Source organism: Orcinus orca, chromosome 17, assembly GCF_937001465.1.
Source record: "Orcinus orca chromosome 17, mOrcOrc1.1, whole genome shotgun sequence".
In the NCBI taxonomy this organism is placed as follows: Eukaryota; Metazoa; Chordata; class Mammalia; order Artiodactyla; family Delphinidae; genus Orcinus; species Orcinus orca.
Window position 1 is genome coordinate 76,855,338 of NC_064575.1, and position 27,703 is coordinate 76,883,040.

At 38.0% G+C, this 27,703-nt stretch overlaps 1 protein-coding gene across 9 annotated transcripts in view; it reads right to left on the reverse strand.

The window, feature by feature from the left end:
• Nucleotides 1-27,703, reverse strand: part of CYRIB (CYFIP related Rac1 interactor B) — a 154,948-nt gene that overhangs the window by 40,857 nt on the left and 86,388 nt on the right. For 8 of the 9 annotated variants that reach the window (XM_049700879.1, XM_049700873.1, XM_004265318.3 and 5 more), the window contains one exon: nt 12,687-12,725. The gene's annotated coding sequence lies outside the window, so the exon portion shown is untranslated. Of the gene's footprint in view, nt 1-12,457; nt 12,477-12,686; nt 12,726-27,703 lie in introns of those variants that run through there. The other variant, XM_049700876.1, reaches the window with a different exon arrangement.

The following is a 27,703-nucleotide window of genomic DNA, read 5'->3' on the forward strand; positions in this document are numbered from 1 at the left end:
CAACTCACATTAGGAACATAGCAGTTAATGGTATTAAACATGATAATTTTACGTAAGAAGCTGAAATAGTTGAGTGCCAGTATAATGGAGAGAAATAACCAACTCAAGCAAGTCTATCAAAAAGTATGTGTAATAATTATCAAGACGTTAAGCCATTTGCTTTCCTGATGGCACTGCAAATGCACATCACACCCTAACCTTCTCACACCTACTTCTCCACTTTCCTTTCCCCCTTTCTTCCCAACAAGAGAAGCTGCTAAACAGAATCTTTTGTTCTAACACAATGACAGTGACTGGCAACAAATATCTGTTCATTAAATAGCACAACCGAGATTTCCCTTTTGCTCTTGCCCTTGCTGTTTTCTGATATTTTTGTGGTAAACATGCTTAAGCAGAACCTGAGCTCCCAGGACTGCAACTCTCTCCCCACATCTGGTTCCACTGAACTTGCAAAATAAGTAGACTCAGCGTCCTCTCTGGGACTCTGGATTCATACAGTGTTTTTCCCGTTCCACCTGTAACCCTAGAGCATGAGCTATCCAAGAACAAAAATTCTGAGAGGAAGCATGAAAATGCTGTTATTGTCGTCCTTAAATCAACATGGCTAAACGAATGCCGTGGAGTCAAAGAGGTGGACAGTGACGGTTTGTTACCTATTTCTCACACCCCCAAGCTTATCCTTCTATAATCTGCTCTGTGATGTTGGGGAAAGGAAGCTGTGAAGTGTACGTCCTAGACTACTTTGTCAGCTGACTTCTCAGTACATTCCATCAGTGAGAACCACTAAAAGAAAACTAGAAGGTGGGAAGAAAGAAGGTCTCTCTTTCTGTTTTTCAAGTCCTGTCAGCATTTCCTGTGAGCAAAAGACAGCTATGGTTTCAAGCTCTAGCTTCTTGTGGAACTCCTGGCAGCAGCAAAATGCCTGGCCCCCTTCAGAGGTCTAAGCTTCCAGCCTTCCTCCTTCACACACCTAAATTCTGCCTAATCCACCTCTTGCCTTTTCTCCCCCAGCTTTAGGAGTGATGGTTACTTCCTGTGGTTACCATTAACATCTCAGTTACTGGGCTTCCCTGGTAGTGCAGTGGTTAAGAATCCGCCTGCCAATGCAGGGGACATGGGTTCGAGCCCTGGTCCGGGAAGATCCCACACGCTGAGTATCAACTAAGCCCGTGCGCCACAAATACTGAGCCTGCGCTCTAGAGCCCGCGAGCCACAACCACTGAGCCCGTGCGCCACAACTACTGAAGCCTGTGTGCCTAGAGCCCGTGCTCCGCAACAAGAGAAGCCACCACAATGAGAAGCCCGTGCACCGCAATGAAGAGTAGGCCCCGCTCGCCACAACTAGAGAAAGCTGGTGTGCAGCAACGAAGACCCAATGCGGCCAAAAATAAATAAATCATTTTTTTAAATTTCAAAATATCTCAGTTACCTCTTGTGATATAATAAGAAATATATATTTGGCCTTTATCACCAGTTCCTAACACAGAGCTTCTAAATCCCTGGAATTTCCTGGGTGGCAGGAGCCTCTTTTGTTTTTTAGATGATACTTGGCAAGCCCCTACTTAGCTTCAAGATGGGGACTGGTTGCCACAAAGACCAAGGCGTGACTATAGAGTTGGAACTTTCAGCCCCATTTCCTGACCTCTGGGGAGGGGAGAAGGACTGGAGATTCCCACAGAGCTGGGATTCTGGCTGGGGCGGCCTGTCTCCATGTGCCCTTAGCCACTCTGCTCTACTGAAATATGGCTTGACGTCAAATGAGAGCGAGCCTTAGACGTCAGGTTAAGGAATTTTATTCTCTCCAATGAATATACTCTGTAATCGAAGGGTCATGGGTGGCATTAAACATTTTTTAATTGTAAAAAAAGAATTGAGTTTGACCATCAATAGCCAATGATTTACCATCAGTCATGCCTACATAATGGAGCCTCCCGGTTGGTAAATGCACCTACATGCTGGGAGGGTGGCACAGCCCAACTCTACGGGGACAGAGCTCCTACGCTCAGTATACTTCCAGACCTCACCCTATGTACCTCTTTATCTGGCTGTTCATTTGTACCCTTTATAAAATCCTTTATAATAAACTGGAACGAGTAAGTGTTTTCCTGAGTTCTGTGAGTCATTAAAGCAGTTTGTTGAACCTGAGAAGGGGGTCGTGGGAAGCCCCAATATCGAGCTGGTTGGTCAGAAGTAGAGGAGGCCTAGGATTTGAGACAGGCGTCTGGAGTGGAGGGCAGTCTTACGGGATGCAGCCCTTAACCTGTGGGGTCTACACTCACTCCACATAGTGTTACAATTAAATGAATTATAGGACACCTAGACAGTGTCTGGAGAGCTGAAGAACTGGCTGGTGTGGGGAAAAAAGCCCACACATTTGGTGTCAGAGGCGGTGCCGGAAAACAGTCCAGAATTGGTGACAGAAGTTGTTTTAAGTAAAAACACAGACCCCAGCATCCTCTTTTTGCTCAGGCTTCCAACACTTGCGTAAATAAATACATATATTAAATTTCCTGTTTTAAAATATCTAGCAAGGTTTCTGCTTTCCTAGTTGAAATCTGACTTATACAGAGGAACTCACAGAGAGTAGCTTAATTCTTAACCTTACCAACACTATCTAATCTATCATCACCAGGTATTAGTGTACCTCTTAATAAAGTGACTCTTTGATTCTCTTTACTCTGCAATATAAAGGAAGAGAAGCATGATGCAGCTACAATACCATCATACTAGTACTAAAATCTCACCACCAATCCCTAGCACAATGTATTTTATTAGTCTAGTGATTAACATGGAGTTAAGCTACTTGCCTTAAAGAAATATGACGTAAACAAAGAATGGAATGAAAATTGGGAGACCTGATTTCTAGTTTTGACTCTATCACAAAATATGTGACTTTACACAGGTCAGTTCACTTGGTAGACTGAATGTCTCACATTTGTTCTGGCGCTGATTCTACATATGGTACGATATGCTGACATCTAGTGGATACACTTAAATTTAGTATTTTAAAAAGAAAAATTTTAGTTAAGCTATTTTATTTTTAAATTTTTTTTTCAATTTATTTATTTTTGGTCATGTTGGGTCTTTGTTGCTGCACGTGGGCTTTCTCTAGTTGTGGCAAGCAGGGCTATTCTTCGTTGCGGTGTGCGGGCTTCTCACTGCGGTGGCTTTTCTTGTTGCAGAGCACGGGCTATAGGCGCGCAGGCTTCAGTAGTTGCAGCGTGTGGGCTCAGTAGTTGTGGCTCGCAGGCCCTAGAGTGCAGGCTCAGTAGTTGTGGCGCACGGGCTTAGTTGCTCCTTGGCACGTGGGATCTTCCCGGACCAGGGCTCGAACTCGTGTCCCCTGCATTGGCAGGTGGATTCCTAACCACTGTGCCACCAGGGAATTCCCAGTTAAGCTATTTTAAATAAAACACTCACTAGGATGCCTGGCTATGTGCAATAAGTACAATAAATTAGGAGACCAATGTTGCTCCTTAAATGGAAGTGAGCCATAATAAAAGAGTATTACATCAGATCGTCATGGCATCTTGGAGTTTGATTCAAAGATTACTAGTACTAGTACTCTTCTATGTACCCAGCCATTAAAAATTAAACCACCAATGCAAATTAGCTGCCTGAGTTGCAAATTTAGAGGAAAGAAATGCTTCCTCCTCTAACGTCCTGTATTCAGGGACAGACAAAGGTTATGAGAAGGAACAGTACAAAGTTCTGAAGTAAATAATTTAGGAGTATACAGGATGGTGTGTGGTGGAAATATTAAAGCAAAACAAAACAAAACTGAAACTCAGAATTACCTATTTTATAAGGATTTATTATGAAAGTTTCTCTTTAAAAAAATATGATCACTGAACTGAATTCACTTTCTTAAAATTTACCACTATTTTCAAATCCAGGAAAAAATTATATATACCTATAGGTGGTAAAAATATACATGTTAAAATGCAAGGGAATGATAAACACAAAATTTAAGATACTGGTTATCTCTGGCAAGGGACAGGGCCATAGGACTGGGAAACTTCAAAGGTTTAGGAAATACTCTAGTCCCTCAATTACTGGTGGATTCATGGAAATCTTTTGTTTTTAGGCTTTTAAATTCACAAATAAAGGTATACATTCTTTTGTCTGTATCAATAATTCTAAAAATTTTAAAACTAAAGCCACTGATGCTCAGAGAAGACATGTGGCTCATTCAAAGATGCCCAACAAAAATGACCAGAGCGGAATTCAGGTGCCTGAACTCTCCCAAAACACATGCAGCAATGCATGGATGGTCTATTAAATGAAAATCTTACCATTATAAAACCCTAACTGTTATATCTAGCTGTTTACAGTGCCTGGTTGTTGCTATTGCTGTTTTAAATCAAACAATCTTTCCCTGGCTCCTATCTGCCAATCACTGTGACAAAGACTGAATAGCTGGCATTGAAAAATTCTCAGACAACTGGAAGAGACCAGACAGATAATGTGGCATGCTCCCATACAGAAGCATGCCAACACCTCTATGAACATACAGAAAAAGGAACACCTAACCAAAGGCTTCCCAGAGGAGCTGATTCTTAATTTTCTTATTTTCTATCTCTTTAAATTAGTAAATAATTCAAACATTAAAAATATCATATTCACATACTCTACCACCCAGCAATAACTTTGTGCCATAGTTGCTTCAGACTCTGGCCTACTTTTTTTGTGTAGTTAATCTCCCAACCTCTCCCAACCAACTTTCCTCTCTTCCCCTCTCACATCTCCTAAGGTAATCAGCATCTTCAAAACATGCTTCCTTGCCAAACATATTTTAAAAATTTTACTGCGAAGGTACGTATTCATAAACAACATAGTATTGTTCTGCTTTTCAATCTGCATACATGACACACTGTCCATATTCCTTTAAAACTCACTTTTCCCACTCAATGGTGTTTTGAGAATTATCCACGTTCAGTCATTTTAGATGTTACATACTACGGCACTGTTCAAAGAAACCAGTTTGTTTATTCATTCCCCTACTGAGGGACAATGGATGTTCAATTTCTCTCTATTAACGAGTTCTACTTTACACACAGTACCCATACTTTGTGCCCATGTAGAAGAGTTTCCACAGAACAGCTATTTAGAAATCAAAAGGCAGCTTTAACTTTACTAAACTGTACCAAATTGCTCTCCAAAGTACTTCTATCAATGCACTGTTCCACTAGCAAAAGACTTCCTCTCTCTTAGCCTCCAAAACCTCAAGCTTTAATTTTTAGATTGTGAAATATCTGATGTTTTAATTTGCATTTTCTTGATTACCAGTAATAAATGTGTATTTCTTTGTATGTTTATAGGCCATTTGTAAAATGTATATTCATATCCTTTGCCACCTGTGCCATTTATTTTTTCCACTGTCTCTCAGCCCCACACCCACCTTTGCATACACTACTCTACTCCATACTGCTGGGGCTTCGGATCTGTAAACGACATCCCCTAGACATCCTGCCCTGCCAGCTGGGTTCCTGTTAGGTTATTTCGATAAGCAGCACTAGAGGGCGAGGAGAAGGCTGAAGAAAGAGAGAAGCTTCCTGTTTCTAGCCAACACAGACTAGCAGTTGCTGTAGGAGAAGTTTGGTTGGGGTGATTCCAGTATCCAATGCCCCAGTTAGAGACAGAAGTCTAGCAGAGGTAGCAGCTTAACTCTGGTGGCAGCAGGCAACACCCCACCTTTTTTTGTCACTCTATTCCTCTCCTTCTCCCTTTTGCTCTTCCAGTCTTTCTAATACCTTTAATGACCAATCCTCTATGTTACATTCCCTCTATTTGAAATACTGAGTAGTATGTTTTCCTAACTTGACTCCAACTGATACACCACCCATTTTTTCCCCCAACTGGGCTTTAGGAATTCTAAATACCAATCTTTTGGTGCTTATATACATAGCAAATACTTTCTCCTAGTCCATAATATGTCTTAACTTTGTTTATGGTGCCCTTTGTTCCATGCAATCCAATTTTTCATCATATTTTTGTGGTCTGTGCTTATTGTTTAAGTAATGCTTCATCCTCAAAACTACCTTAGCAATTCCTGGCCTTTTATTCACTCATGTGATTGTCAGGTTCTACAAAAAAAAAATCTCGATGGGACTTTGATTTGATTTTCCATTAAATATACATATATATATATATATATTATTCTGAGGCAAAATTGCCATTTTTTATATAATATCAACAATTTTTTCATTTAATCTATGAATATGGTAGATTACATGAATATATTTTCTACTTCTAAACCATCCATGCATTCCTGGGACCAACTCTATTTGGTCAGTTAAAGAAATACATATTCCTAGATTTGATTTACTAATATTTTACTTTGGATTATTCATGTAAGACCAACCAGTAATTTTTCTCTCTGTTCTTATCTGGTTTTGATATTTTATATATTGGCTCTTTCTTTTCTATAGAACAGTTTACAGAAGATAGAGCACATCAGTTCATTGATGAGTTTTATGGGAAAGTTCTTCCAAACATCTTTTTCATCTTTGAACCTCTAGCCTCTGGCAGACATTCTATTATACAGTCACTACTCAATAAACATTAGCTGAATTAATGAATCAATTAAAATTCAAGTAAAAAAAGCTTGTTCATCAAAGAAGAGCATATCTAAACGAAGGGCATCCTGTAAAAGGTGTAGCTTTAGGTCAAATGAAACAAACTGCAACTTTACAAAGTAGGGAGTGGGACTTCCCTGAGGTTCCAGCAGTTAAGACTCTGCGCTTCTACTGCAGGGGGCGCGGGTTCGATCCCTGGTGAAGGAGCTAAGATTCCCACATGCCGTGTGGTGCGGCCAAAAAACAAAAAAAAACAAACAAAAAACACACAAAGTAGGGAGTAAGTTTATGGAATGTGTTGCCTACAAAGCGGTAATGCAAATATAAGCTCCACAAAGTTGAGAAACCCAATCAAGGGCAAGGTTAGCAGGCAAAGGTTTACTGCTAACACATCAAAGCTGGTCTAGACAGCACTGATACCTTCCCACAACACCCTTTATCACCACTGAGCTAATCATCATCGGTATTTCTCGTGTTCCTATGCATTACAGCAACGAGAGCCCAAATTCTTAAAATCTTGATCCTACAACACAACAGTCATCCTCAGAAAAATCGCTTTTTAATATATTTTGGCACGGAGGTTAAGGGCTACAGAGGTTCTCATCCACTACATATAAACATTCTGCCTCACCCTCCAGGAATCAGAGTGCCTCTGATTCCTCTCCCAGCCACCAAACTACAGCAAAAACGGCAAGGAAGTTGGGCCTCAATGCCAGGTTAGGAGGTCTCAAGGTAGTGAAAGGATAAAATATGAACCTGTCATCATTCTTTTCCCCTCAGAGATTTCAGAGGAGGAGAAAGAGGGGGGAAAGCAGGAGACCTCCAATCTCAAGGAAATCTTCCAGAATTTGATATATAGGAATAAGCATTTCTAGTTATCTTTTTATGATTGAAATGGTCAAGAGGCTCTTAAAAATTGACCTTCCGGGACTTCCCTGGCAGTTCAGTGGTTAAGACTCTGGGCTTCAGGCTTCCCTGGTGGCGCAGTGGTTAAGAATCCACCTGCCAATGCAGGGAACACGGGGGTTAGAGCCCTGGTCCAGGAAGATCCCACATGGCGAGGAGCAAATAAGCCCACGAGCCACAACTACTGAGCCCGTGTACCACAACTACTGAAGCCCACACGCCTAGAGCCCGTGCTCCGCAACAAGAGAAGCCACTGTAATGGGAAGTTCACGTACCACAACAAAGAGTAGCCCCGCTCGCCTCAACTAGAGAAAGCCCACACGCAGCAACAAAGACCCCACGCAGCCAAACAAACAAAAAAAAGACTCTGTGCTTCCACTGCAGGGGGCATGGGTTCGATCCCCGGTTGGGGAGCTAAGATCCCACATGCCGCACAGCACGGACAAAAAAATGAAAATAAAAAAAACTGTCCTTCTACTTTCCCTCATAATTTGAACTAAAAAGATAAAGTATTCTCTGAAGTGAGAAGTCCCTTTTTTTTTTTTTTGGTGGACTGAGGTTTCTTCTTAACATTAATAGTCGCCATGAGGAGTGAAAGCTATCAGGCAGGATGGCTTAATATCCAATCATCAATGAGTAAGTGAATCTTAGACCAGGAAGGGACCATCTACGCTGGCCTTGGACTTTGAGCTTCCAGAACAGTGAGAAATAAACTTCTGTTGTTTATAAGCCACCTAGTTTATGACACTTTGTTAAAGAAGCCCAAACTAAGACATGCACTAAAATGGAAGACTCAAGCTTGACCATCTAACCTTAGTAAGAACTTATTCTACAACATCGATCTATGCCAAGTAGTCATTTAGCCTCTACTTAAATACTTTACTCCGCACGACTACATCCAAAGAGTAAGTCATTCTGTTTTCAAATGACAAATTTTTAGACTCAAGTCAATTTTTAAAAACTTGTTAAGAAACTTCAGCCAATAATCAAATGATACACACTTAATCTGACATGAATTCAACCCTCAAGAATCACACAAAACTTGTATTAAGCTGAAACTCACCCACTTGTTAATTTCTCCTCATTGGTCCCAGTTTCCACTGGCCTCTTGGAAACAAACTAACCAAACAATCCCTGTGTTGCTTGACAACTCATCAAACATTTGAAGTAGCTTAAAATATATTAAACTGAGGTAAAAGAAAGTTATGCATCAGACTACACACACACACACACACACACACACACACACACACACACACACACGCTCACGTATGCAAAAAATTACAAGATAATCTCCTGTCTCGTAATTACAAGGATTTAGCTTCTGAAAGAACTTTATTTAGAAGGGTTTATTTAGGAAATTAAGGACCTTCTTAAACATTACAGACTGAAGGAACTAAGGGCAACAGAATTCATTTTTCCCTGAGCAACTATAACCTAACTTTTATATCCAAAGCACCTCGCAGAGGTGCTAATTGAAAGTAATTACTAAATGAAAAGTAAAAGTCAATGAATGAGATCTTACTGTGTATCACATAACATGCTAAAGTATTACAGATACAGTATTATCTCATAAAATCCTCAACTATTTTATGTGGTTAGTTAGCACCATAATCCTTATTTTACCTCTGAGCAACCTGAGGTCAGAAAGATTAAGTAACTTGCTCAAGGTCAACAATTAGTAAACAATGAAGGTGGAATTCTCACTGAGGAAATTTGGCTCCCAACATTTCTCTTAACCATATGGCCATACTGCTTCTTGGTCATAAATAAAAGTACACATAATTTATCCGAAAGGAGTTAAGAAATTTTTCAATTATTCCTAAAAGAAATTAATTCAGTACCAGCATTAAAATTTCTAAATTAGGAATAAAACTCTCACAGAAAAAAAATTTCAAGAAAAAAAAAATACGATGACTAGAAAAAGACAACAGATGCTAACTAAGAAATGTCCTTAAATATTTCTCTACCTTGTCAGATTGTTCTGTTTGAGCCTGGCACGCTAAAGGAATTTAAAAGGAATTAGGGACTTCCCTGGTGGCGCAGAGGTTAAGGGTCCGCCTGCCAATGCAGGGGACACGGGTTCAAGCCCTGGTCCAGGAGGATCTCACATGCCACAGAGCAACTAAGCCCATGGGCCACAACTACTGAGCCTGCGCTCTAGAGCCCGCGAGCCACAACTACTGAAGCCCGCGCACCACAATAAGAGAAGCCACTGCAGTGAGATGCCTGCGCACCGCGACGAAGAGTAGCCCCCGCTCGCTGCAACTAAAGAAAGCCCACGTGCAGCAACGAAGACCCAACGCAACCAAAAATAAATAAATTTATTAAAAAATTAAAAATAAAAGGAATTTAAACGTTTTCCTTGTTCTTGAACTTAAATTAAAATCTCTTACACATAACTTCTCCAGGCTCATCATAATCAAACAGAATACAAAAACAAAATATAAATTTTCTCTTCTTTGTAATCATATAAGTTTTAAGATACATACTTCAATAATTTTTCTACATTTTGTACATCTTTAAATCAGTATCTTAAAAGATTATATGATATCTCTCTTAAGAGATAATGCTAAAAAGACTCCAACAGGGGTCATTCATTACACTTTGATCTTTCAGAGGAGGTGGTAATTAAAACCACTTATATATGCTTTATTTATATCATTTTTAAAAATAGTACTTTACTTCAGTTAGAGAGTAGACAGATTCCCTCAGTAAATTTAACAAACATACTCTATAATTATTTTCAAATACCATGGTCTGATACCTTTCACTAACTAATGTTATAAAAGCTGATTTACCCAAAAACAAACAAAAAAAAACTGATTTACAAAAAATTGGAGGTAATCTACTGTTTCTCAGTATAGTGGAGCATATTACTTTTAAATGAATTTTTGAAACCATTAAGTAAGACCAAAATGCAGTATGTGTATATCATATAAACTTTTTTGAATTAAGTATGCTACCCAATAATTATAGCTTTTAAAGTTTCTCATAGCATATACAAGGACAACACTTATATAAATCCAAGGTCAAATCACTTAACTACTTTGAATCTTTTTACCATATGTCTAAAGTTGCTGGGAGGGAGAAAGGAGAAGAGAAAGGAAGGAAATGAAGGGAATGACAAGGGATAGAAAATCTGAGGCCAGAATATAAGGTTCATGAAATGACTTGAAATCATGTAGCTCAATTCTCTAAATTCATAAAAGAAGGGAACTGAGGACTAGAGAAACTTGGTGACTTGGGCAAAAGCAGCAAATTAGTTTTTTAAAAGTGGGGCTTATTCCAATGACGCTGACAGTGCAGCTTTTAAGAACATCTTTAGAATATGGCATCAGAGTCAGACCACACTGATAGAAAGAATCAAGGACCGCGACCAAAAAAAAGGAAAAAAAACAAAACAAAACCAAAAAACCCAAACAAACACCATGAAAGTCAGACACCCCTTCCATGTCCTCTTCAAAACAAGTATTAGGGCTATTTTTGTCGTCAACCAAACCTCAATACACCTGCCATTCCCTTTATTAGTAGTCACCTACAAGGTCCTGGACATTCAAATTTAGTGACACCATTCCAGGCTCTTCCTGGCTTAGGCTGGCATGTTCTCATGTATAGTTCACACTCCTGAAGTAAATGGAAGACACTTGGTGACTTCTTACAAGTCTTGACCTTTTTTTGTGCTTCCATAACACAAGCATCAGAGCACTTACTATTTGCATCCTTCCTATGACAATTATGACATTTCTCTTGTTAAACTTTTAGCATCTCAAACTGATATGTTACTTTCTACATGTTTATTTCATGTTCCCTGAACAAGAATGTGAGGTCTTTGAAGGCAAGCACTCTCCAGGGCTTCACACTTATCTTCTGTTCCCTTTTCTATAGAATATGCTGTTGTTTCTCTGATTATTGATCAGCAAACAGAAGTTTCTTCAAAGCTATTTTGGTTAGAATATTTCTTAAGGAATGGATGTATAACTCTACTTCTATAAGATTAGTTATACAGAACATAAAAAACTACACTTACTCAAATATGATGGAGAAAGAAAGGTCTAGCTGACTTTTCACTAATAGGAGTTCTTAATCTGAGGTTCAGAGAGAGAATTCAGTGATCTGCTGAATCTGGATGGGAAACTTCTTACTAACCTCTATGTGAGATTTAGCAATTCCTTCAATTAAGATTATAGGTAAAAAACCACAGTAGGATTAGAAATATCTATGAATTTGTCATTAATAAACATCACAGGTATTTTCACATTACATTACAATTACTGCAAACTCATCATTATTCAAAATTGCAGTACTTAGCAGAATTGTCACTAAAGCTTATTCTCTAATGTGAGAAGCATATATAATACTCTAACAAAAATTTGCATTTTTAATATTTGTTAACTACATTTCAATACTAACTGGTTTCCTTTTTAAATCTATGCATTTTACTTCATAAAATCATGGATTATTATTAGAATTCATGGAACAAAAAAATGGTTGAGAACTCCTGCACTGTAACACAGAGAGTAGGTGAGATGATTACAATTCCAAAGGACTACTATGATAACTGTCATATCAGTTCTAATAAAATGACAGGCAAGTTTTGAAATATAAATATCTGTTTATAATTAGAAAGAACACAGAGACTTTAAGCTGATCATTTTCACTTGAAGAACACAAAGTATGTCTATAGAAAAATTACATTTTCAAATATCTATTAACTTGTTATAATTAAAACAATTATAGGATTATAAATGGTTAGGTACTCAGGACCCTTTAACGGTAATTATTTTTTTGTTGTGGTTGTGTTCTTTACTTTCAAGACTTTATAAAAGGACCAAAAGCCATTATAGGTGGAAGTGTCTTTCCTTCTAGCTAGTTATTTTTAACTACTACAATTATGGCTTAGACATTTTTTGATCAATTATACTGGTGACAGCTAAAATGACTTAAAAAGGAATTCAAAGAAAAACACATACCTCTCCTATTGAAAGGAAGCTGCAAAAAAAACTTCTAATTAATCTATATTACTTCCCATTCTAAGCCAGAAACTAAACAATATAGGGTATTTCCTACAGACATTTTTAGCAGTTCAGTATTATATACAGAACATTTTCCTTAAATTATATTTAGTCAATATAGTTTTTTATTTAAATCATAACTTTTCATTTGTATTTGAATAATCATTTCCCCGAAAGACATATTTACCTTCAGCCAGTGCTGGTGATTCTGTTCTTGTCCCTCTATCTGTTTAAAGAAAGAAAAAAGGAAGAAAGTCTAAAACATTATTTTAATTTAAAACAAGTTTTAATTTTATGAAAACTAACTTTAACAACAAAGTTCATCAATGCTATCACATACCACATGCATGAGCCATATATTTCTCCCCTTGGATTAACTCAACAACTATTTATGGAGGACTTACTAAGAGTAACGCATGATCTTAAGCCCTGAGAAATACCAATAGGTGATACAACACCCTAGTTGTCACCCTCAAGATATTAAAAGACAAGCAGGTGTACCAAGAAAAGTACACAGTTCTCATCATAGCTTATGAAGCAGGAGATAACAAGGGAAAAAAAATTAGTAATTCTTCTTTATTCACATACCAAGAGAAAAAATTAGTAATTCATCTTTATTCTTGTAAAATTATCAAAAGAGGCATATTTCTATATTCTTATCACAGTTTAAGTTGTTTCAATGTATTAAAAAATCAGTTTTATTACAGGCACTAAGATCCTTATATTCCATGACAGTAACCTATTATAAGCCAGAGGCACATTGGCAAAACTCACCGAACCACAAAGTCCTCTCTAGGACTGGTTTTACTTTTTCAAAGCCTTATTAAACAATTTTAGGTGAAATGAAATTTTAAGAATGAGTTTACTCTAACTTTGCAACTAAGAACAAAGCCAGATAACAAACTAGCTTAATTCACAGAGTGAGGAGATACATGTGACTAATGTAACTAATCACCTTTATGTGAAATTTTCTTCCCTAATTATTTATCTTATATAACCCAAGAGTCCTAGATTAACAAATATAACAAAAATTTCTATGTATAAAAGATTGGTAACATCTTGAGGGAACTGGGCACTGTCATCCAAGCGGGTAAGTGATCTGACACAGTCTTCCCAAGGCCAAAATGTGGCACTGTGTCTCTGACAGATTAAAAAAAAACAAAAACAAGAGTCCAGGAACCAAAAGATGAAAAGTAGACTGGCAACCTTAGGCTCCACTGGGTTAAAAATTCTGATTCTGCAGGAGAAGGGGAGGCGCTTCAGTCAGGAGCTACAGGAAGAATTCCAAAGCAATAATCAAACGGGAGAGGAATGAGGGGACGTGGCAGCGCGGGGCGGCAGGGGGTGGGGGTCCTGTAGACTGACCCTAACAACCACGAGGACTTATGGCTGCTGCTACACAACAGGCACAGGAGAGAGGGTATCGCGAACCTAGGGGATTCGACTGAGGCTGCCGTGCCCAGGGATAACTGGAAATGGGCAGCTGCAGCAACTATGGCCCGACAAGGATAAAGTCACTACAGGCACTGATCCCCTGGGGAAGAAAATCTGGGTCACTCTACCAGGAGAATGGATCAGCCTGTTGAACTGCTGGCTGAAGGTGAGGAAAATCTAGAATAAGCAGTGGACTGAAATAATGAACGTTATTCCACTAACCCTCCTGCTATAAGTCTGATGTAGAGACTGTGGCCAGCCACCACCTTGAAAGCTTCGCAGTAAAGGGCAAGCATTCAATGGAGGGTACAAGAGGGTGGGCCGTATGGGATACCTCTCAAGCTCTGCCTCACATCTGCACTCCAGCTGAGGCACCTCCCCTTAGCTGCTTGCTGCACTGCTAGGGCTCACTTCTCGCTCAAAGGCTTTGCAATAAGAGATACCTAATGGAACTCTTCGGCCATCCTGAGTCATAATGAACCTGGAAGCATGAAGGTGTTAATACCAACACGCTGGGCAACCCCTAACCGATGGGGGGATGAGGTCTGGTAGATAAATACCTTCTTCTTCCCACCAAAAGGCATATTCTTCATGTCTTCTGAGGGCTTCCTAAGGATCAAGCCCCAGCTGCTCACAGAACTGACCAGGTCAATAATACACCCTTAGACTGACTTTCCTTCTCTGTATCACGTGCCCTAGTTCTCCAACTTCTGTTTCTTGTTAATATTTCCCCAAATAAATCACCTGCCTAAAAAGTCCCTGTCTCAGGCTCTGCTTTGGGGGTGAAGCCAGGTCTAGACACTTGTCCTTCAGGATACCACACCTCCTTCCTTTCTGTCCCACCTCACTAGATGCTCCTTCATCTCCTTTGCTGAACTCCTCTTCTCTAAAATCCCTGAATGCTGACACGTCCCAGGGCTCAGTCCCAGGTTCTCCACTCTCTTTGTGACTTCATTCCATCTCAGACTTTCTGGATCATCTATATAGCTCAAATTTATTTATCCAATCCAGACATTTCTCTCCACCTCCGCACTCTCATAGCACTGCCTACTCAATATTTCCACTAGGATGTTTTAACAGAGACCTCAAACTTAACATGTTCAAAACTGAACTCCATCTCACTCCCCAAACCTGACCTGCCTGCAGTCTCCCTCCTCTCAGTTGATGGCACTTCTGTCCGTACAGCTGCTCAGGTAAAAACTTTGGATTCCTCTGCAGCTACTCTTTCTCATACATTCCATATTCAACTCAAACTCTCCCTACCTAAAATCTTCATGGCTACTATTCTATCTCCTGTTTACTCAATGTTGAAGGTTCAGCGGCATTAGCAGTATTAGATCTACTATTACTTCTATATTCAAGCGCCTCTAGAACAGGCGTTGCAAAGTTAGATGCTGAGACCATGTTAGAAGTGCTAAGTGGGGCTTAATATCTACAGAGTGCCACAGCTATTAACATGCCAGATTGAAAATACAGGTGATCGATCCAATGCAAAGTACTCATATAAAACAATTTTTAGATGTTATAAAGTAATTAAATAAGTTTTGGAAACACTCAGTAGGCAAAAGAAACAGTCTGAGGGCTATATTTGGTTGATGAACCATCAGTTTACAACTTCTGCTCTAGAACTCTGTATTGTCTATAATTGATATAGTATTAATCCTTAATCTTTTACTTTCCTCCATCAGTTAGGAGATGAATGGAAGTTATTTATATTCAAAGCCTAACCGCTCTGGTTTTCCTCAAAAGCTCCTCTTGGATCAATGCTACTACAAATGGAATGAATAAACACATTTTTGCTTTTTCTGCCAAAGGAAAACTTCCTTCCCTAAGACCCAATGCAGCCACCCAGAAATAAAACAAGTGGCTTGGCTGGCCACTTGCATAAACCACAGGAGAAAAACCAGTGCCACTTACATAAAACCACAGGGAAAAAGTTCCATTGATTCTAATTTTTAATAAATCAAGAAATAATAAAACACTTGTAACTGTTTTCACCCTTAGAAATCAAATGTCAGGTCCTAAGTAATGAATATTAGATAATATGTAAATTAGATAATCCAAGCATCTAAAATCTTTAAACCTAGAGGTTCCTCAAGTGTTAAAATTTCTCTGCCTCCAGCAAAACATAAGAGTTATGACTTCAGAGCACTGTCAGCCACATTTACAGCTTTCCAATATTTTGAATGATGGTAAATAAATCTAACTGCATTAAATAAATGGTGTTGAAATAATCCCATGAAAAAATGAGATACAACCTTCTCAACCTAGATTGCATTCCTCCTTCACTTGGGTACATGATAAAATCTAATTGAATTCAATTTGTTTAAGCTCCCCTCAACATACACAAAGCAATTTAAAAAGCCATCTTAGAAACAGAAAAGAGCACTTGAAATAAAGGGCCTGTTGACCATGTTTGCAGATCAGACAATACTACAAAAGTGCATTATTACATAATTCCAACAAATATCTGATTTAAGTTTTAAATTTGAGAACTTGAAAAGGTTATTCTATATCTATTTGAGAAAAAAGAAACATGCAAATCTACAAAATTTTTTTGAAAGACAGAAGAACAGTTGAGATGGACTCATCCTACTCATTAATAATTAAAACATTGTGGAACTGGTGTAGATATATAGTGAGGGGAAGAGAACAGACATCAGAATAGGCCCAACTGTATATAAATGTAAAACAAAAAAACACCACCAAATATTTATCAGAAAGTCTATTTATGTATACAGCACCAAAATAGATACCTACAAGATACTATGATGAAAAAGACTGTGCTCTCTAAAAATGTCTAGTCTTACTATAGCAATTTAAATGTTCAAGGTAAAAATGAGTAGCATGAGTAACAGCTACATACAGTGCCGTGGCAATTACAAAATTCCAGCTAGGAAATCAGGTATTAGAAAAGATTTTATGAAGCTATGGAGCTCTGGTAGCTAAAGTAGATTCTGAAGAATGAATAGCATCTGGACAAGAAGGTAAAAAGTACAAAGAGAACATTCCATGTGAGGAATGTATAAAGTAGTCATCACAGGGCAATGAAGAAAGAAAACTTTATTTAATAAATGGTGCTGAAATAATTCCATGAAAAACTAAGATACAACCTTCTCAGCCTACATATTCTAGATAGAGAAGAGTTTAATTTCTTAAAGCTAAATCTCAAAAAATAGAAAATAATACCTTACTTATCTTTAGACGAATAACTTGAAGCACTATAAGAAATTTAACATGGAGAGAATCAACCATATAAAAATTTAACATAAAGGAAATCTAAAATGTTTTAATAGTTCATGTAAATATACACAAAATCACATCAAGAGAGGAAAAGATTATCATGGTAATTTGTATGAGAAAGCAAAACAGTAAACACATATATGAAAAAATGTATATTCCCTAATAATAAAAAGGAAATATAAGCAAAGTGGTTTATAACACTGATTCTGGAATGAGATAAACCTGGGCTGAGTTTCCACTTATTTAAATTATTAGGTTATCTGTAAAATGTTATCTGAGCATCAGTTTCATTTATCTGTAAAATAGCAAAAATAATCTTAAAGTTTGTATGAAGATTAATGGAAATGACAGTTTTGTTGAACATAATCACTATTTTTCTCATTTAATATTAAAATTACAACAATATATACATATCTATTTTGATATTCTATCTCGAGTACACTATACTTAAAAGTATCCATGTGTAAGACACTGCAGAAAAATACATGAATACAAATCTCAGGCTTCTATGTCATCCTACACCATAATTACTACCACAAAGCTGGTTTCATTAGAAGAAAGTGTGAAGGTTACATTAAGGGCCCCACTCCGTGCTATACCAAGAACTACATTTTCTATATTGATAAATTATCAAGGTATATATAATATATACGATCAACCTTGATATTATGTAATAATTAATACCTTATTTAACTATATAATCCTTTGATACTACATAACTTAAATACATCTTAAATTGGCACTATCAGTAAATGCGTAAACTCTATTGTAAACTCATGCTCCCAAAGGTATAAATTATAGACATTTCTCATGAGTCTAAAGAAGTTGTATTATCTCCAGGAAGAAGTAAATTTTACAAGTAACAGTTGAATAGACAGCTGCAGGTCTTCAGAACATGACTTTATTTTTGTAGGTTCTAAAAATTTCTTATAATTTTCATTTTCCCTTTTACTATAAGAGCAACACATGCTCACTAAACAAAATACAGAGGGAAAATAGAAAGAAAAAATATCACTACCTGTAATCCCACAACCAAAGCTAACTACTTGTAACAATTTATTTCATTCCCTTCTAATGCTTCTTCTATGCATATCTGTACACAATTGAACACCATTTTCTTTGTATGCGTCCTGTTTTTTATCATTCATATCATAAGCACCGTTTTCACATCATTAAAAATTCTTCCCAAATCATTACATCCCATCCTATCATATGGGTATATCACATTTTTTTCAAACACTTTCCTACTACTGTACATGCTATATCCAGGGCCTCCAAAAGCACATAAAGACTTTGTGCAGATTAGCAAAAGTTATCCCATTCTCAAATTATGAACTGGTATTTTATTGTACAACTTGAACAACTACACAAGGTAGCTGTGCCAGGGTTGGGGTTCAAGAACCCCAGCAAGCAACAGATCTGGCTGTGCATACATGTATCCCTGCCCATGAGTCATGCTCTTGCGTACTCACAAAAATAACCCCTGGACATCAAGGCACAAATATGCCTAAGCCAGTGCCAGACACGCCTGCCCCAGATTTCTCAGAAGAGACTACGACATTAGTTCCTGTCAGAGGGGGTGGTAGGGGTAGGGAGGTGGGAGTTTGAGAATCATCCCCTAAAAGGGCAGGTAAGTGAAAAAATAATCTGAGGGGATGCCTGGAACTGAATCCAGACAAGACACTGTTGTACACACCAGTGTGGCCGTGAGCATGAGCACTCCTGAGTCCAGACACGCCACAGATGCTGCTGTGCATCTACATACCAGGCAACCGCTGCTCCAAAGTGTGGCCAGAAGGCCTTGATCCTTAAACCCAGCCATGACCTCAGAAGTGACATTTCTGTGTTGTGCCTGATATACAGATGTGGCCCCTTTGTGCAGAGAACAATGTGAATAATTATCCTGGCTATGACCAACACAAATCTTTGTTGAAATAAGTTTAAACTAAGATACGTAGAGGTCTTGATACCTAATGCCAAATTGCTTTACAAAGGTGTGTTCCAATCTATACTGTCATCAGAACCATGCATCCTGGACAGGAGCTTCATTGTTTAAAAAGTGTGCCTGTGGGGCTTCCCTGGTGGCGCAGTGGTTGAGAGTCCGCCTGCCGATGCAGGGGACACGAGTTCGTGCCCCGGTCTGGGAAGATCCCACATGCCGCGGAGCGGCTGGGCCCGTGAGCCATGGCCGCTGAGCCTGCGCGTCCAGAGCCTGTGCTCCGCAACGGGAGAGGCCACAACAGTGAGAGGCCCGCGTACCGCAAAAAAAAAAAAAAAAAAAAGTGTGCCTGTATGTGTGCTTGTACACATACACATACAATATGGTGCCTTCTTCCACACTGCTTTTATTGAACTACTAATATAGTAGTTTTTCCTCCGCATTTGTAAAACTAACCCTTTCTCATTGTTCTATCAAGGCCTTACTTATTTTTAAGAGGATCACTGTCAAGTTTGAACTTCCTAGATCAAACACTCAATATAAATGTATATGATAAAGTTAGATATGGTCTTTAAATATTATCTTTCTGTCTACTAGGCTGCCATTTCATACGTACTTATGGTGTTTGAGACACTATGCTAAGCACTTGGCATGATTTATTTCATTGAAGGCTAACAATCTAATGAGATTAAAATTATTACCCTCTTTTCCTTGATGAGGCTTTAAAGGGTGAAGTAGCTTACCCAGAGTCACGAGAGAGGGAGGGGTGAAGGTAGAGAAGAAGGAAAGGGAAAGAGGGGGAGGAAGGCAGGGAATAGGTGAGAGAACTATTTTTCAGGAAAATGTTAAAGCAGTAACAGTTACAATATTCCTTTCTGTAAATGTGACTTTCTGTAAAATAAATACTACTTCCCTACTAACTTCCTCGTAAAATTACAATGATTCCTTAAAAAACAACCCACAGCAGCATAACTGGAAACCCTGAGGCAGGGGCTTCATAAAAATGATCACCAGGCTTTGGGAACATTATGCAGAACCTTCTTACTTCTGGATCTCCTGGCTACCGTCATCGCCTTGCCCTGATTACTGGACTTTCTACAATGGGATTTCTCTAATACCTAAATTCAGGTATGTTTTGGAACATACGGCAGCAAACATATTGTAAGATGCATTTGTGGACAACAGGTGCTGCAACCATCCCAACCTAAAGATTCCACAGGCTTAAGATATATTCTGTAAAACAAATACATACCCTATTTTTGCAGTCCCATAAACTCAAATTCTGTAAAACAAATGCTTGTTTCAAAGAAAATAGTTTTCAGTGTTGTTCATGTAATCTACTCCATATATTCAAAATCCCTTATATAATTTACACATAGGATTTAATTTTAAAGGAATGGTAAATAAGAAGAGAGGTAATAACAGGAAAAATTTACAATTCTATATGTAAGGCAAATATCATTTTCCCTAGGGTCAATTTTAGAAAAGATCAAATAAATACCTACTTGTTTAATTATACTTCCTCCTAAGAACATAATGCCCCAAAAGCATCCTAAGTCACTGTATTAGCACTGAAATGACTATCTTTTCCAGCTTCTTGCCCTGTTTCATCACCTCTACCCCTCCCATCACTGCCACTCTCTCCACGCTTAGTCCTACTCTGAATTAAAAAGTTTTAAAAAACAAACTATGACTAAATTTGGTTCATCTCAGAAATGCAAAGTCGGGTCAGAAAACCTAGAACTGATTTTTACCACATTAACAGATTAAAGGAAAAATACTCACATATGAACAGGTAAAGATGCAGAAAGAGCTTTTGATGAGAGCTATACTTACATGTAATTAAAAAAAAAACTTAGCAAAATAAGAATAGAAAGGATAAAAGGTATCTACCTCTACCAAAAGCCTATAACAAATTAAATCATTCTTAATGAAGAACTGTTAGAAACGTTCCCTTTAAAATCGAAGTGAGACAAACATGTCTGCTATTACTACTTCTATTCAACACCATACTGCAGGTTCAAGCCAACTTTAAAAGTCAAGAGAAAGAGATTAAGGGTCAAAAAAAATTTAAGGAAAAATCAATTCATTGATTGAGTTTGGCAAGGTAACGGAATATTATTATCAATATGAAAATCTCAATTGCATTTCTATTTTCCAGTAAAAAGCTCAAAAGAGAATTTTCCCCACAGACACAATTTACAATAGCAAAAAGAAATACAGTAACTAGGAATAAATCTAACAAAAGTTCTGCAATATATGCATGGAAAAAATCATAAAACTTTATAAAAAGCCATAAATAAATGTAAAGACATCATGTTCGTAAGAAGACTCAATACTGTAAGAAATGTCAATTCTCTCTAAAATTCATGTAAATATTAAATGCATTTCCAACCAAAATCCCCAAAGTATTCTTTTATAAAATTTTATAAGCTGATTCTAAACTTTACGTGAAAAAGCAAAAACCCAAAGAACAGTCAAAACGCTCAAGGAATCAAACAAGACAACTTGCCCAATCAGATATCAACATGTAAAATAAAACAGGGGCTGCCTTGGTGGCACAGTGGTTAAGAATCCGCCTGCCAATGCAGGGGACACAGGTTTGAGCCCTGGTCCGGGAAGATCCCACATGTCTCGGAGCAACTAAGCCCGTGTGCCACAACTACTGAGCCTGCGCTCTAGAGCCCATGAGCCACAACTACTGAAGCCCGCACGCCTAGAGCCCATGCTCCGCAACAAGAGAAGCCACTGCAATGAGAAGTCCGCACACCACAATGAAAAGTAGCTCCCGCTCGCTGCAACTAGAGGAAGCCTGCATGCATCAACGAAGACCCAACACAGCCAAAAAATAATTAATTAAAAATAAATAAGTAAAATAAAATAAAACAATAGTAATTAAGACAGAATGGTATTAACATAAAGACAAACTGGCAAATGAAAGACAGCACACAGTCCAAAAGCAGAATGCATAGTACAGGAACAAATACAGACTTTTATGAAGAGAAAGTAAATGTTAAGGGGCTGCACTGCAGATCACTGGGGAAAAGAGACTGTTGCATCAATGGAGCTGGGGTAATTGATTATTCACATAAAAAATAAAATAAAATCCCTATCCTATACCATACATAAACCAATTCTCACGGGATTAAAGACTTTAACTTGAAAGGCAAAACTCAAACTTTTACAAGAAAATACAGGAATGGTTCTTTACAATCCCAAGGTAGGGAAGGGGTGTTTAATTTAAATGAAATATAAAAAGCATTAACCATAAATGAAAAGACTGATAAAATTGATTACATTAGTATCAAAAACCTGTTTATCAAGACACTTTAAAGAAACTGAATATATAAACCACTAAACTACAGAAAGATACTGACAATGTATATAACAGAGAAAGGATTAGTATCTAGTATACAAAGAACTGCTAAACTCATAACAAGACAAAGAAATCAATGGAAAAAAGGCCCACAGTCATGAAGAGGCATTTCAATAAAAAGAAGCACAAAAGGCAAATCCTCAGCCTTGACATTTATCAGATAAAACAATATGAAATACCATTTTACACCCATTAGATTAGTAAAAATTAAGAACTCTAACAATATTAAGTGCTGGCAGAAATGGGTATCAATAGGTACTCTTAGACACCCAGTATGTGGGATTATAAATTGCTACAATCACTTTAGGAAACATTTGGCATTATCTTGTTAAAGTGAACACCACATACCCTACAATCTAACAGCTCTACTCTCAGGTATATACCTAGAGAAACTCTTGCATATAGATGCCAGGAGAAATGTACAAGTATGCTCAAAGCAGCATTCACTGTTACAGAGGGAAAAAAAAAAAATAACAAAACACTGGAAACAATCTAAACTGTCATTGATAGGAGAATAAATAAATTGTAGCTTTTTCACACAATGAAAATGTATAGAGCAGCCCAAAGGAGCTACAGCCACCTAGAAAGATAAGGATGATTTCAGAAACAATGATGAATTCATTAAAAGTCTCAAGAAGACTACATAACAATTTTTACATAGCTCAAGAAACAGCAAAACTAAAATACATATTATTTAGAGATGCAGACATTTATGGGTTTTTTTAATCTATAAAAGTGATAAACTTCTAAATACTCTCAAAAGTTTAAATACTCTCAAAATACTTTTAAATACTCTCAAAATTCAAGAGAGTATTTTCCTCTAGGGGGAGGCAGGGAAATTGTATAGGGAAGCAACAAAGTAGGTTCCTAGATCTTAATTAGTGGTGAGGTTCATGGACTTTCACTTTATGCTTATTAATGATTTATAACTTACATATCTTTCATATATGAAGTGCTGAAGCACATTACAGAACGGTTCGGTAAAATGAGTCAGTGAATTCTTAATCTGCATGTCATGCTTATGGTGACAGCAAACAAGCATGTTTTCTCCTATCACTGTTAAAGAAACTGATAAACCTACACACAAAGCACAAAGGTGAATGGTACAATTTAGTACCTTGACTTTCAGGAATCTGCTCCAGTTTCAAAATAGCAGAAGTTTTTAAGAGAAGCCTTGCCTCTTTCTAAGGTTTACAGTAAAAGCCCTCTTTTCTCCATCAGGATAATCAGAATCAGAAGTTGTTCAATTCAGCAAAATTCTTGATTGAGATAGATAGATGTAATATATATGGCATATTCATTAGCTAATCCTTTTATGAAGACCAAGACACATTCTTTGAATACGGATCACTTCTAGAGTACTGAATGGGATTTCCTGCATAGCCTACCGAGATTTTTCAAGCTCTCTGTGGTGAAGGACAGCTGTTTTGTTTTTAAATTTTCCATCCATCATGGTCCAAAGAGAAAAAACCCAGAATACTAATATACTAGGAAAAAAACCCTAGAATACTAAAAAAAAAAAAAAAAAAAAAAAAAAGTAGTTTTTAAAAGACTTGCAAAATTCAAATCCCAATTCTTTGCAGACTGGCAACAGTTTATGAACTAGTGCTGGTTTACAAAATGTAACATAAAGCATGAACTCTGGAGTCAGACTGTCAGGATAAGCTCCAGACAAATTACTCTCTCTCTGTTCATCTGTAGAAGGGATAACAAACAGTAATACCTACTTCACTGGATTATTGTGAGGAGTAAATGAATATATGCTTAGCACTTTAAAATATGGTTTATTGTATAAACGATACCCATAGATATATTTTTTCTAAAACACCAGGCTGTCTTTTTAAAATGTAATGAGAAATGAAAATACTGAAAATACAGAATGCTTTATATTTCTAGTTTTATAATTTTCTCCAATCTTTTACATCATTATTAGTGACCAATCACAACACTTCTCTCAAAGCCAGTCAATGATTGGTCACTGAACATCTGCTATCCAGGTCATACACAGACTGCAAAGCATATGGTTGTTTCCTCCTTGTCTCCCAGTGACAAACCCATGTGACATTTTACAAAAAAGGATAACCAAACAAGAGAACTTGCCAACAAAGAAAAAGCTACAGTAAAGGAACAAAAGTGCTAACACTGGAAGTCAAATTCTAATGGAACATAAGTGGAGCTATAGAAGAAACAGCTGACTGAGAAGAACGTTGACACTGCTGCCATTAGGGAGACCAATACGCAGTCGGAGGAAGAACTTCGTGGAGGCAAACTTATCAATATAAGTGAGAAAAGTGGGTATGATGAAAAGGATGAAGATGTCTCAGAGGAAGTGACACCGACAAAAAAATTCTTATTAAAGGAACTCACAGATATGTTTCATGACATTGAGAAGGCAATGGATGTTGGAAGCCGATCCAGACTTAGAAAAACGTATGACAATTTGGCCAAGCCATAAAAATGATACTCCATATTGTAAGCTATACAACGGGGCGGGGGGCAGGAAGCATGTGATTTCTCAGTAAATATTATAGATCTAACCTATGTAAAAATACATAAATATTAATAGGTCTAACCTACATTAACAAAAGGGAAATGGTCTCTTTTGGAAGCAAAGAATACAAAGTCCATCCATTCATGTCCCTTTCTACAACTGTGGCAGTCCACAGAGTACCTCTGAAAATTACACTTCACAGTAACAGAGACAGACAAGTCCATGGTTGGAAAATTCAAAGTCCCAAGGCTAAGTCCGCTTCTTAATTTGCTCTAGCCATTTTTCCTACTGCTGGAAATACACAACCTAAGTGTTTGGCAGCAATATACCAAAAGTGCCAAATATTGAGATAATGCTCTACAAAAGTATATATTTAAGTGCAACATGTTCTCAAACTTCTGGGTCTGAACTGCAGTATCACAAATTTCAAAATACAGATGGTTATATTTTGAGTCATCTATGCAGTCTTTTTAAAAAAGCCTTATTCCATACACTAGAATGAAAAAAACCAATCTATGCAAAATAAAACTAGGAACCCCTGATAAAATCAAATGTACGCATGCCACTCTTAAAGTTTCTTAATCCTTAATATAACATTAAAAATTAAGGGAAGTAACTTGCAAAATCTGGTTGTATTGAAAGGTAATTTGTGTTGCTTACAAATAACATAAACCAGTGCACCATTTAGTCTGAGCTACTGCAGAATGACACCAACCAAGCCAGCATTACAGACCTGATCCATACTGGGCCTGTGAGCTTCAGAGAGAAGCTCTGTGCCTGGGTTGTCACACACTGCTCTCCTAATTCCAGAGAGTTCTATGACCCAAACAAATATTTAATCATCTTCCTGACAAAAATACGGATCCATATGTAATACAATTTGACAGAAAGAAAGCATTAGCTTTTAAACTTTAAGCAAGAATCTTAAGTCTCCCAAAGCTTCAATTTCTTCATCTGTAGAAAGGAAGATAATACCTATTCATAAGATTGAGAGACTCAGAAATAATGTACGAGCGGCACTTATTCCACTGTCTGGCTCTTTTTCCAGGTCTTAACCTGTCACATTAGGCCAACAGCATTCCCTCTGCATAGGTGCCGTTACTACCATTCTTGCAGTTTTCAAGGCCCAAAGAGTTTAAGCAGCACCAGAGGGTGACAGAGTTTTCTGTTTGTTGATTCAACAAGCAGTACTAAAATCTTTATCTTATCTCCAGCTGTGCTTGAGATACAAAGAAATAAGCCAATCTTTATCCTGAAAGAGGTTTATGACTTCCTGTGGAAATGATACTTGCATATGTAAAAAGTAACAAGTCCTTAACAATTCTGTCCATACTAGATCACTGTTACAGACTACAATTATAATAGAAATTTAGATAAAATTTAGTGTGGGAAGGTATATTCCAAGATAATTAAGAATCTTTTCATGGGGCTTCCCTGGTGGCACAGTGGTTAAGAATCCGCCTGCCAATGCAGGGGACACAGGTTCGAGCCTTGGTATGGAAGATCCCACATGCCGCAGAACAACTAAGCCCGTGCGCCACAACTACTGAGCCTGTGCTCTAGAGCCCGCAAGCCACAACTACTGAAGCCCGCGCACCTAGAGCACGTGCTCCACAACGAGAAGCCACTGCAATGAGAAGCCCACGCACCGCAATACAGAGTAGCCCCCACTTGCCACAACTAAGGAAAGCCCACATGTAGCAACAAAGACCCAATGCAGCCAAAAATAAATAAATACATAAATAATTTTTTTTTTTAAAGAATCTTTTCATGGACCCCACAACACATCAGTTCATTCAACAAAATGTTTGGCTCTTTCCCAGGACTGAAAGCCTGTTCATTGTCATTGTATCCCCTGCACTAAGCACAATGCCTGACACGTTGTAGTCTCCAATGTGTGTATCCTGGATGAGCGGATGAGTGAATTAAGCAAACAATATGAAAAATGATTTAAGGATACCAGAATAAATGTGACTTGTTTAGAGTTATGGCCCCATAAGACTGGCCATTCTGCTAAAAGGATTTGTTTGGGAAAATGAGAGATAAGGAGAGATCAGTAAAAAAGTAATGGATTAGGGGACTTCCCTGGTGGTCCAGTGGTTAAGAATCCACCTTCCAAAGCAGGGGACTCGAGTTTGATCCCTGGTCAGTGAACTAAGATCCCAATGCCGCGGGGCAACTAAGCCCGTGCCCTCTAGAGCCTGCACACCACAACGAAGACCCCGAGTGCCACAACTAAGACCCTATGCAGCCAAATAAATAAATATTTTTTTAAAGTTATGGGTTAACTGGGGCTTCCCTGGTGGCACAGTGGTTGACAGTCCGCCTGCTGATGCAGGGGACACGGGTTCATGCCCCTGTCCGGGAGGATCCCACATGCCGCGGAGCGGCTGGGCCCGTGAGCCATGGCCACTGAGCCTGCGCGTCTGGAGCCTGTGCTCCACAGCGGGAGAGGCCACAGCGGTGAGAGGCCTGCATACCGCAAAAAAAAAAAAAAAGTAATGGGTTAACTGATAAAATTTAGAAAAATGTGTTATTTCCCCTATTTAAATTTAAATTAATAAACAGACTTTAAATAAATTACTCTAAGGTGTGCACCGTGGTTTTATAGATAATGGTTTTTCCAGGCTAACAAAATAATTCAATTGCAACAAGCATAGATAACCACTTTGAAGAGATACTGTATGTCTGATTTGTAGTATTACTGCACAATTATCTGAG